The sequence below is a fragment of the Balaenoptera musculus genome, chromosome 10 (assembly GCF_009873245.2).
Source record: "Balaenoptera musculus isolate JJ_BM4_2016_0621 chromosome 10, mBalMus1.pri.v3, whole genome shotgun sequence".
Classification (NCBI taxonomy): domain Eukaryota; kingdom Metazoa; phylum Chordata; class Mammalia; order Artiodactyla; family Balaenopteridae; genus Balaenoptera; species Balaenoptera musculus.
In genome coordinates this window covers 12,499,308-12,512,907 of record NC_045794.1, presented here as the reverse complement: position 1 = coordinate 12,512,907, position 13,600 = coordinate 12,499,308, and positions in this window count along the sequence as shown.

Sequence of the window (13,600 nt, the reverse complement as noted above, 5' to 3'; positions counted from 1 at the left end):
TTTCAGATGTACAACATAATGATTCCACGTTTGTATGTACAGATGGCTGGTATGTATATGTGTATCTGAGAAAGGTTTAGATTGAATATAGTTACACAAGTATATATGTGTGCTAAATTCTTATATGCATAAATCTAGAATAAGGGTCTGAATTTATGTGAGAATATTGTCTCTGATGTCTCCCTTTAGAAACTTCTTTTGTTGTCACCTTCTTCCTCTTCATATGCTCACTTTAGTGCCCTTATGTCCATTCTTCTCTTTCTCTTGAGAAAATATTAGTTGCTTCTCCATCCCTCGAGGTCAGACTCATGGGCTATCTGAAAATTTTATTCTTGGGACTACACTTGTAGGGCTTTGGTTTGGTATGTTTTCCTTTTATTTTGAAGCACCAGAAGGCAGCATTTTATTCCCACCCACACCCAAAAGTGGCACTAAAATTATCTTATGTCTAGAACAAAAAAGATGTTTAGTTAGGCCAGGGACAAAATCACACTCATAATTTGCCAACAATTCTTCTTTTGAATAGAGTTTGATTTTAAAGTGTATGTGTGTGTCCATGTTGTGGATTATGGATATATATGAAGATATATATATGTGTGTGTATATGCATGTGTGTGTGTAGATACATGGATATAGGCTTAACTGATGTATGTAGGATATTAGAAATATAGCCTACTAATCATGCATTCATCTTGTAAATGCAAAAAGAACTTTCACAGTGATGCACGTTTTTGTAATAATCATATTTTGCTATGTTGTCTTTCTATTTTTTTCCTTATCACTTATATCACAATTTGCTTAGCTCTTTATGTCCTCATAAATATGTACACATGGACCACTTTGGGGGAACAATAAAGCAATAAACAATAAGCTGTAAAGCATTCCCCAGTAAAGTATTAGTTATTAACATTATTAATATTCCATTACACTGTATTCAATCACACTGTCATTAGGTGGCCTGAAGACTGAGGGTACTATTTCGAAAACACAGAAAATGTTCTCTCCAGAGAAAAGTATTTTACTTAGCCATTGCTGGATAAAATAGTTTCATTTTTTTTTTTTGCACTTAAAACAATAACAGGCTTGTGAATCTTTCCAGGAGAGACACCCAAGAAGAATGTGAATGCTGTATCATCAGCTGTGTGGGGGTTTCAATTCATAGAGCCCGCTGTGTTTTTCTTTGAACTATTGGTTGGTTTTCCAGTGCAATACTTCCACAGGATGGTGAATCTTATTTTGCTGTTTTCAAGATTCCAAATCAGCGAGAATGTCCACGGGTAACATAAAGTGCATATAGGAATGTATGCTTCAAAATGTTTGTTCTGATTTCATTATCACAACAACGCTGCTTGGTAAAGAAGGCTGAGATCATTATCGCCAACTGTTTCCCCTGTAATGCTGCATTTCCAGTGAAATAATAAATGCGGATAAAAAAGAATCTCTTGCATGCCTTAAGACAGGCAAGTAAAAATGAATTCTCACAAAATGAAATAAAGCTTTCTACTTCCTTAGGAAATAATAATAAGGTGGTTAATGAGCAAGAAACTGGAAGACTTTTTTTTTTAATCTGTAGGAGGCTTTGTTTTACTTTTCCTAAATAAGTAAAAAATTACCCAGTACTATGTGTTCACATCTATCTCTTCTATACAAAGAGAAGTGATAGCAGCCACAGAGAAGGAGCTGTAATCCCTATGAGAGGTTTAATGAGGAGTCAAATGGAACTCTTATCGTGCCCTTGCCAATGAAGTTCAATTCTGTCCTCCAGGGACCAACTCTAATGTAGTTCAGTGTGTTTAGTCCTGGCTTCCACTACTGAAATCGCCTACCAGGCTGTCAGCAGTTTCAGTGTTTCAGAGGCATATTTATGGGAGTTGCTCAATGGGAAATAGTTTACTTTTTATAGAATGAAGAAAAAACTCAAGCCATTGCTCTCTAGAATATAATCCACTTAAGCACAGTAGCAGCAATGCATTTTATCATCCGTATCTCACATATTACAATTGTTATAACATAGGAACTGTAGATTATATGTAATATGTTCTCAAGATCAGATGACCAGGCAGCATTTTGATTTCCAATTCATCTGAGCATTTGTTTTCATTTTTCTCTTGATGAACACTGGTTTCTCGCCTAAAAGACGTGTTGACAATTCATAAATTCTGTCTTTCAAAATGAGAATGATTGGCAGCCCTCAGGTGAATAGCATGTTCCAACTGCCAAGACTTATTATTCTTGCCACACTTGAAAAACAGTGAAATTCACTACAGAAAGACATTTTCGCTTTTACATGGAAACTGTTTTCCCATTGCCTCTTTTTTCTTCCTAAATAATTTCTATTAAGGGACCTATCTTTTTTTTTTTTTTTACTTGACCCTTACATGGTTTTAAGAAAAATTAAGAGTATTTTATTACAAGGTATAGGTTTCATGATACAAAATCATCCACTCAAAGGAATAAGAAAACATAGATTGAAAACATGAGCAGATATTTAACAAAGGACACAAACTGAAGGCTATAGATGAGTGATCCTAAATTAGGAAGGCAGATGGTCATTTTTAGATACTATTCTTTCAATTATATTTTATGCTGTGTGTTGTTAACATTTTCTTTACTAGCCCTAAAATTAAAAAAATAAAATACATTAAACAGCTTTAAGTTATGCAGTTTTATTTTATATTTTGTTTATATGCATTGGCTAATGAACTTTTATAATAATTTCTTCTGAGCACCCAGACATTGTTATCATATAACTATCTAACTTTTCTTCATAACTAGCCTTCTTGACTAATTATAATGTAAAGCATTAACATCTTGCATAGGAGGATTCACTTTAGCTTGGCGAAAAGGCATGACTAAAACTTGAATATAATTTATCAATAAAGCAAGACATACTGTTTGCTAAGTGGAAATAGTGTCTGCAGATCCTTCCTTCTCTTCTTCCTTTACTTCAGTTCAAATTAAAAATGGAATGCAGCATTTATTGTCTACTATGTGACACACATAGTGTCTATATTTGTGTTATTAAAAAGTGGTTGCCAAAAAATCTACAAACAATAAATGCTGGAGAGGGTGTGGAGAAAAGGGAACCCTCCTACATTGTTGCTAGGAATGTAAATTGATACAGCCACTATGGAGAACAGTATGGAGGTTCCTTAAAAAACTAAAAATAGAACTACCATATGACCCAGCAATCCCACTACTGGGCATATACCCTGAGAAAACCATAATTCAAAAAGAGTCATGTACCACAATGTTCATTGCAGCTCTATTTACAATAGCCAGGACATGGAAGCAACCTAAGTGTCCATCAACAGATGAATGGATAAAGAAGATGTGGCACATATATACCATGGAATATTACTCAGCCATAAAAAGAAACGAAATTGAGTTATTTGTACTGAGGTGGATGGACCTAGAGTCTGTCATACAGAGTGAAGTAAGTCAGAAAGAGAAAAACAAATACCGTATGCTAACACATATATATGGAATCTAAGAAAAAAAAAAAAAGGTCATGAAGAACCTAGGGGTAAGACGGGAATAAAGACACAGACCTACTAGAGAATGGACTTGAGGATATGGGGAGGGGGAAGGGTAAGCTGTGACAAAGTGAGAGAGTGGACATGGACATATATACACTGCCAAACGTAAAATAGATAGCTAGTGGGAAGCAGCCGCATAGCACAGGGAGATCAGCTCGGTGGTTTGTGACCACCTAGAGGGGTGGGATGGGAAGGGTGGGAGGGAGGGAGACACAAGAGGGAAGAGATATGGGAACGTATGTATATGTATAACTGATTCACTTTGTTGTAAAGCAGAAACTAACACACCATTGTAAAGCAATTATACTCCAATAAAGATGTTAAAAAAAAAAGTGGTTGCCAATATATAATTATGGAAAATTTGGTCATAGTGATTTCATAGAATCTATGAAAATATTAATCACATACTTTGAAAATGCACTGCCTTAACTGCTAAGGATTTTACCAAGAGGCACAATAATACTGCATTGACAACTTTACTCCAGGTCAATTACACCGAATCAATTTTTCATGCTAAAAATTACAGTTAATAATATTCTCAAATCTGTGAGAGATAGGGTGAAGATGACTATAGTCTAAAGAGGAGTAGGGGATGCCACTGATAGATTGGTGTCACTATGTGTCTTAGCAGAAGGATCTAGAAGAAAAATTTTGAGGAAGGCACAAATGTTCTGGGGGAAATTCCAGTGCCTGAGGGAAGAATATTTTCCTCATAAAGGGACATAAAGAAAAGTCATAATTGTGAAGCTGTACATTTCTAGATATGTTTATGTAGTGTGACTATCTGTAAAAGGAACAGTTTGGGAGAGGGAGTTGAATGTAGAGATTTCATCCATTTTGTTTGGTAACTGGATACTGCAGAGAAAGTTACAAGGGCAAGCATTTAACATATGGGTAGAGGACGATTTGAATGAAATCCAGTCAGAGATCAATGTATGTCAAGCCTATGGTCAGTCTCTGTTAACTCACAGTCATACACTACAAGGGTCATTTCCAACCATTTCTACTCACTTCAGTCCTTCAGCTCTCTGCCCTGCAGACCTTTTCAATGCTTTGATTTCACCTTCTACCTTACAGAGAAAATAGAGGCCATAAAGTGACAACATTTTTTGTCTTCCCTGACAGTAAACATAATCCCACCCATATCTGTCCCTATGTCTCTTGTTAAAAAAAAGCAGCTCTCTCTCAATAACCAACTAAGGCTAATGCTACCACCGATTGTCTAGAACCCATTCTTTCCAGCCTTCCCCACCTTCTTATTTTTAAAAAACTTATTTATTTATTTATTTATTTTTGGCTGTGTTGGGTCTTCGTCTCTGTGCGAGGGCTTTCTCTAGTTGTGGCAAGCGGGGGCCACTCTTCATTGCGGTGCGCGGGCCTCTCACTATCGTGGCCTCTACTTCTTGCGGAGCACAGGCTCCAGACGTGCAGGCTCAGTAGTTGTGGCTCACGGGCCCAGTTGCTCCGCGGCATGTGGGATCTTCCCAGACCAGGGCTCGAACCAGTGTCCCCTGCATTGGCAGGCAGATTCTCAACCACTGCGCCACCAGGGAAGCCCCCACCTTCTTATTTTAAACCTCCTCCTTTTCATGTATTCCATCCCTTGGCTTTTTAACCACATTCATATCTTTAAAACTGAAGGAAAGAAAACCTTCACTGAATCATTCATGCTCTCAGCTGCTGTCTTTTCTTTCTCTTGATGTTTCACCATGGCCCCTTCACTGCAATATTTTCCAAAGGGTTGCGTAGACTCTGTCTCCATTCTGTTTTTACCATCTGCTGACTCTTCAAACCACTCTGGTGTGGCTTCTACTCCTGTCATCTCACCAGCACGCCTCTCACTAAGAATCACTTTGCCGTATGTGCTATGTTGGCTTCTCCCTCCTTTCTGAAGCACTCTCGTCTCTGACTCTCCGTAACTCTGCACATTAATGGTTTTTCTTTGATATCTCCGGATGTTCTTTTGAAATCTCCTTTGCTGGATCATTCTCCTCTTCCTGTCCATTTAATGTTGCAATTTTCAAAGCCTAGCCCTAAACTCTACTATCTTCCTCTGTATCTGTGCCCTAGCCAATCTAATGTATGACTATGTTTCAATCCCCATCTATGCAGATGATCCAAAGAGTTATATCAGCAGTCTTCATACAACACTCTTTTGACCCATGCAGACCCGTATTCCTAACTGCATGCTCAGAAGTCCTTTGGAATTTTTAAAACACCTTAAGCATTAAAAACTCTACAAGTAACAAATGCTGGAGAGGGTGTGGAGAAAAGGGAACACTTCTACACTGCTGGTGGGAATGTAAGTTCTGCAGCCACTATGGAAAACAGTATGGAGTTTCCTTTTCCTTAAAAAACTAGGAAAAGAGTTGCCATTATGATACAGCAATCCCACTCCTGGGCATATATCCAGAAGAGATGAAAACTCTAATTCGAAAAGATACATGCACCCCAATGTTCATAGCAACACTGTTTACAATAGCCAAGACATGGAAGCAGCTTAAATGTCTATAGACACATGAATAGATAAAGATGAGATGTATATATACAACAGAATACTACTTGGCCATAAAAAAGAAACAAATAATGCCATTTGCAGCAACATGGATGGACCCAGAGATTATCATACTAAGTGAAGTCAGTCAGAAAGAGAAAGACAAATACCATATGATATCACTCATATGTGGAATCTAAAATATGACACAAATGAACTTATTTATGAAACAGAAACAGACTCACAGACATGGAAACAAACTTATGGCTACCAAAGGGGAAAGGGGGTGGGGGAGGGATAAATTAGGAGTTTGGGATTAGCAGATGCAAACTACTATATATAAAATAGATAAATAACAAGGTCCTACTGTATAGCACAGGGAACTATATTCAATATCCTGTAATAAACCATAATGGAAAAGAATATGAAAAAGGATATATATATATATATAACTGAAATAACTTTGCTCTACACCAGAAACTAACACAACCTTGTAAATCAACTATACTTTAATTTAAAAATATAATAATAGGGCTTCCCTGGTGGCGCAGTGGTTGAGAATCTGCCTGCCGGTGCAGGGGACACGGGTTTGAGCCCTGGTTTAGGAGGATCCCGCATGCCGCGGAGCACCTGGGCCCGTGAGCCACAATTACTGAGCCTGCGCGTCTGGAGCCTGTGCTCCGCAACAAGAGGCCGCGATAGTGAGAGGCCCGCGCACCGCGATGAAGAGTGGCCCCCACTTGCCACAACTAGAGAAAACCCTCGCACAGAAACGAAGACCCAACACAGCCATAAATAAATAAATAAATAACTTTAAAAAAATAAAAATAAAAATATAATAATAATAATAAAAAGATAAAACACCTCAAACTTAAAAAGTCTGAAACTGAACTCATAATAATACCTCCAGAATTTCTTATCTCCGTAAATGATACCAACACCAAACCATTTGCACAAGCCAGGAACCAAGAAGTTGATGCCTCCTTCTCCTCCCCAACAGCTCCATATCCAATTTGATTCAATGTCCTGTCATTTTACCTCTGAAATAATTCTTATGTAAATTCACTTTTCTCTATCCCAATCACCTTCATCCTAGTTCAAATTACCCTTATCTCTTGCCTGAACTATTATAATACTTTCTTAACTGAAGAGTGTACCTGCAGCCCCTACAGCTCCTTCTACCTCACCTTGAAGCACGATAGGACCTAAAATGGTAGGTTCCATCTGCAGCCAGTTGGAAGCAGTTTTTGAAGCTCAAATCTGATGAGCTCACTCTGACTTTCTTACATAAATCCAAGCAATGGCTTCCAAGTACGTCTAGGAAAAAATTCCTCCTCATGGCCCATAAGTCCATCTGTCTCTTATCTGTATTTCAAGTCTCTTGTCACACCTCCATCTCCTTTGCTCTCTAAGCTTCGAAAACTCATGTGTACCATGTCTTCTCCTGACATCGAGTCATGTGCCTGTTCTCTGTGCCTGGAATGCTCCTCTCCTCTCTTTAATCTGATCTCTGCTCAAACTTCACTTCCTGAGCCTAATCTCATAGTTTAAGATTTCATAGACCATCTAGTCTTTTATTATCGATATTTTATTTTTATTTTTAATTACCATTTATCTAATGAGTGTCTCCTTCATTGGACTGTAAACTCTGCAAGCACAGGAATTATGTCAAGTATTTGCTTGCCATCTTCTCCAGAGAACTTGTCAGTTCCAGGAATAAAGTAGGTACTCAGAAACTATTGGTTGAATGAATAAAGCAGCATAATTGCCAATGATAATTATACTATAAAACATTGAAATATGAAATATTTCTGTTAATGTTTTGGTTTGATTTTTCAAGATGCGAAACTCTAGTCCAGGTTCACTTCTGCTTTTTTAGGAAACAACAAATATGGGTCAGCAAAATAGCAATATTTGCACATGAATTACCCTGGGGAAACTTGCACAGCACCAAAGATTGGTGAGTGATCAAGGAGAGGAACACAAAAGAGCAAATAATTTTTATTAGGATTATAATTTTACTCAAAATTTAGGCAATCCTTCAGCTTTTGAATGGGTAAAGAAACCATGGTCTATACAACAATAGAATATCACTCAGGAATAAAAATAAACTACTGATACATGCAACAACATGAATGAATCTCAGATGCATTATGCTAAGTGAAGAGAAGTCAGACTCAAAAAGCCACCCACTGTATGATGCCATTTATGTGTCATTTTGGAAATGGCACAACTATAGGGGAAAAAAAAAAAAGATCAATGGTTGCCAAGGGCCGGAGGGGATGAAAGAGGTTGACTAAAAGAGACACAAGGGAACTTTGGGGGTGATGGAAATGTTCTAAGTCTTGATTTTGTTGGCAGTCCCATACCATGCATTTGTCAAAACTCATCAAACTTTACCTTAATAAGAACAAATTTTACTGTATTTTTTAATTTTAAAAAAGCAAAAGAAATCCAGGCAAGAATTAAATATGGTTGAAAACATTCTGTCCCATGACAAAATAGTTTTTTAAAATGACAATATTACTTTATGTTCATACATGTGAGTATCAGCACTTCTAAGAGCATTTCAAAATACTTAATGATAACTGTGTTTTAGGACAAATTCCGATTGCTGATGGTGTGATTGGCTCTCCGCAAATATCTCAGGAGAAAATCTTAGAATTAAGCTTATGAAATTGCTTAACTCTCTTCCACTTTGTCTCCTTTTAGCTGAGAGGCTTACATGGATTATTCATCAAGTCACTCAGCAAACGTATATTTTTCAACTCCTGCCGCGTTGGGCTCAGCTAAGATACAGTTGTTGACTTCTGGGAGCTTTCAACCTAGTAGGAAAGATGGTATACTAAAAGAACTATCAACAAGATAAAATGCAGTAAGTAGAAACAAAAGTAGAGACATATGCTAAAAAGCATTCAAGGAAGGGAGAGATAATTTGTGAAGATCCTGGAAGCTGGAAAGCCCAGGGTATGCCTTGAAATATGAATATAATATAGAGTTAGGGGAGTTGGGGTGACAATATTAACATGCAGAAAGTCCTTTGCTCACCAACACCCATGTCTGTCTCTTCTTCCTGGGAGCACACAGCTTTACCCCATTTCCCAGTTTCTCTTTCAGTTACATGTTGAGGTAAGTCTGAGTCATGGCCCACGGAATGTGGCAGGAGCTTTGTGCACTTCCCAGCCCAGCCCATTAAAAACCTCCATGCACAACCCTCACTTTCATCCTGAATAGGGAAGACTCTAACCACCTAGAGAAGTTAAGAATCATAAGATGAAAGGCCCCTTGATTCCTCACACTGGCAAGAAAAGGAGAACACCAGCAAACCCATCCTAAACCATGATCTGAAAGGTGGAAAGGTATATTTAGACCAGGAGACCAACAAAGGCCAGGTTAAAGGAACTGGGACTGCTGAAGTATTTTTAAAGTGATGTGATCAGAGCTGGATCCTTTAGAAAAATTGGTCTGAGTACATTTTTTAGTAAGATGGATAAACTGGGAAAAAGAGAAGATCAAAGGATTATACATTTTAGTAAAAATTTAAATTAAAATAATAGTTTATAAAATCTGCATTGGGAAGGCGACTACACAAGAAAAAGATCTGTGAAGATAAAGACATGCTCCAAACTTCTCTGAGCCCTTAACTTGCTACTCACAAGAGCCGTGTCATAGACAACACCCTGGCCATGTGTTGGCACCAAGAGAAACTCTTCAGGCTCCACCTCACACCTCTAGAATCTACTTGCTCTGTCAAGGGTTCAAGTTCTCTTATACTACTCATTATCTTCACAGTATCACTCACTTTTTTTGTCTGCTTGGTTTTCCTTCCATTGGTGCTTCATGTCTCCCTGAATTCCAGTTTTTGCAATTTAGATTATCTGAGCCCCTTCAATATTGTTTCTGGGTCATTTTTATGGGACCCCATTGATCTTTAAACACATTTTTACTTTCTGGCTCTGTATGAACAATTTAAAAATCTGTCCTTTTGATAAAAGAAATTAAATTAACATGGGTCTCAAATTATAATTTATTAAATTATTTGGCAAATAGTTATTGTGCACTTACTACGTGTCGGGCTCTGTTTTAATGCTCAGAATAGGAACAAAACCTGGAATGGCCCTGAAGTGGTGATCTCACTGATGAGTTCAAGGAACAGCAAAAAGGCCAGTGTGTTTGGAATGGAACGTTTATGGGCAGACATTGGTGGTACATGAGGGTGAGATGTGTTGAAGGAAGATTGCATGGGACCTCGAAGATCATTTTAAGGACTTTGGCTTTTAACCTGAGAGATAGGAAACCAGTTCAGATTCTTGTGCAGAGGAGTGATGTTGTCTAACTCAGATGTACACTTAGCCTCTGTGTTGAGAATATACTCTTGGAAGCAAGATTAGAAGACCAGCTGGAAGACTATTGGATAATGAAGATAAGAAATGATGTGTAGTGGAGATGCTGAGAAATTCTGAGAGTCTATATAGGCTTTTGCAAGCAGGAACAAAAAATAATTTGTTCAGGTATGAGATATGAATTAACAAGAATGAGAAAAAAGGAGGAATCTGAGATGACACCCTGGTTTTGGACTTAGACAGGAAGGATGGACATGCCATTGTTTGGTTAAAGGAAGACTGAGCTGGTGTAGGTTTTGAGGGTAGATTAGGAGTTCAGTTTTAGACATGTTAATTTTTAATATTTAGTAGACATCTAATTAGAGATGTGGATAGGAAGTAGACAAATCATTCTTGAAATGAGGGGTTAGGTCTGGACTGATGTAATACATTTAAACATCTTCAGTGTATAAAATGGTATTTAACTTTGAAACTGTCTGAGATTACCTAGGGAGAGTGTAGAATACAGAAGAGAATAAATCAAAGGGCCGAGTATTAGTTTTATTTTCATCTTTGGGCATTGCAGAATGCCACAAAAAGTTCTCTAGAAACAAATGAAGAGAAAAACCTTGTTTTCCCCCTCCATCAGGATGAAGGCAAATTGTCTACCTATCCATAAATCTGTATGATAGCTATTAGATGGTATGAGCAGTTTATAAAATAAATATCGTAACCTAACTTAATAGAGCAATCTGAATAGGTACATATAGATAAGTATCAAAATTAAAATGTCTACATACATATATGCTTTACTAAACATTTTGTCAATAGTGTTTTCATTCTTTTTTGGCTTAGTATTTGTTTTGTCATTAGCTGGACCCTTGATTAGACAAAAGCTCTCACTCATTTATTCTCTTTTTCAAACGGTATTTATTGTGTCCACTATTTGTTCAGTAATTTGGCTAGGTCCTGTGGTTATAAACATTGTTACTTTTATTATTTTTCTATTCCTTATTCTTGGAAGAACTCTCAGTTGGAATTTTTAGCAGAAACCAAGTGTGAACATTGTTATTTTTAGAGTGTTGAAAATAGATATGCAAAAATCCAATATACATGCATCTACTCTGTTTTACAACCTCAGCAAAATTTCATGTTCAGAAACTTTGATATAAAAATGATTTTTAAAAATCCCATTACTGATATATCCAAAGATTTTATAAAGTCAAATGAGCTCAATTACTTTGAGTTTAAGAAGCCAATTACATATTGGAGTCTTGGGGTCCTTTGGCAATGCCCTTGAGGACCTGAAGGATGTCCTGGGAATCTCCTTGTTTTACTCCTGAAGCTACTAATTCTTGCAGGTCCCCACTTATCCATATCAACTAGTGTTGGGCTTTGATCCTAAACTGAATACACTGGCCTATCTTTGATATCATGAATTCTTATTGCTTTCATTTGCTTAAATATAAAACCTCAGTGTTACTTAACAGTCACTTTTTAGATAACTGCAAGGTGAGGTAAACATGTTTTTAAAAAGCTGCAGAAGGTTTATTTCCAATTTCCCGACTTCCTGGGTCTCACAAATTAAGTGACCATGTTGACAATGACTTAGTGAAAAGTGATTTATTTGCATGGGTAACATATGTCCCTTCTGAATCTTCCTTATAACCTTTGAAATTTAAAATGGTAGAAAAATTAAGTTGGTGCTGAATTACCATGTCACATAATATCTGTAACAGCAGCAACTAAGCAATCTGCGTTTCCATTTCTTAAAAACAACATATCCCAAACCTTTCAAAGTTCTTCGTAAAGCATGAAATTACCTCCAGTTACCAAGTCACAAAATGGAACTGGAGCATAAAATAAGAGTAAAGATCGATACTAACATGAAGAACATTTGTCTACTTACAGATGTGCAAAGAAAAGTTCAAGCATATGCCAGGCTCTGAGAAAACCCCAAAGCTGCTAAGAAACAGTTAGAAGCCTCATGCTTCTGGGCAATGGAATTTAGAAATAATTAATATGGAAAATTTCTTCTACAGAAAATGCAAATCATCCCAGAAGCAAAAAAAATTTAAATGTCATTACTTGCACTCAATGAGAAAAACATATTTAGGAATACTAAGAGATCAATAACTAAATATCACACTTTCCATGAATTGTTTGTGAAAGTGGCATCTACCCAGTGAAGTGTGGAAAATAATGAATGCCCTGAAATTTGCTGGTCTGAATTTTGGTGTTACAGAGACTTAAAAAACAAATGAGTACCACATGTAACTTTAAAGGTTAGCAAACATAAAATAAAACCAAGGAAATTTGTTGAAAATAATGAGATGCTCTTACATGTACTGGAATGTAAAGATCACCCAGATATTGTTAAGGAGAAGAAACAATTTGCAGAAAATTATATATGATGTAATGCCACTTGTACAAAAATATTCATTATATAAGTGGATAGGAAAAACTGCCAGGAGAATTGATTTCTAAAGAGGGCAGAGTGGATGCAGAAAGGAAGTTTTTATATTTTGTTCGACATACTTTTGAAATGTTGAAAAATTTTACATTGAGAATATATTTGGTGAGCCCACTGGCTTTATTTTAAAATTTACGCGAAATAGATATACACAGAAAAGCCACCAATTATAAGAAAGATTTGGAACATTACAGATTAATTTAAAAATAGATGAATGAATTACTTACTAAAGACCTGGAAATATTGGGGATATAAGTGGGAACACCACGAATGCATTTGAAATAGATATAAAAGAGTAGTCAGATACTATTTTATCAGAATAAATATCTGTAGGAAAAAGTTCCACAAACTAGATCTACATTACTAAGAACAATGCCACCATCATGGTTGGCCAATTTCACTTAGGCAGCAATGACAGAATACAAGTATATAACAATGGCTATGAGTTTTTGAGTTGCAAATAAACTATTCTCAGTCCATGTTTTGAAAAAAATCAATATTATTGCAGCAAGCATATTACATTGGAGTGATGACAGGTTAGAAAATTTATCTTATTCTGTATAATAACTAATACATTAAATTCTTTGCCAGTCCTTTGGAATAAATTCTTTCCGTGCAATGTTACTAATTATGTCAGTATCAGATATTTCTGTTGCTTAATAATCGGCAGTGAGCCAAGAAGATCCTTCAGTGAGTTTAACTTTCCCTTAGGATTATGAATTTCATTAGAAACTAACAATTAAAATATGTCTGAGAGAAGTTAGTGACATCT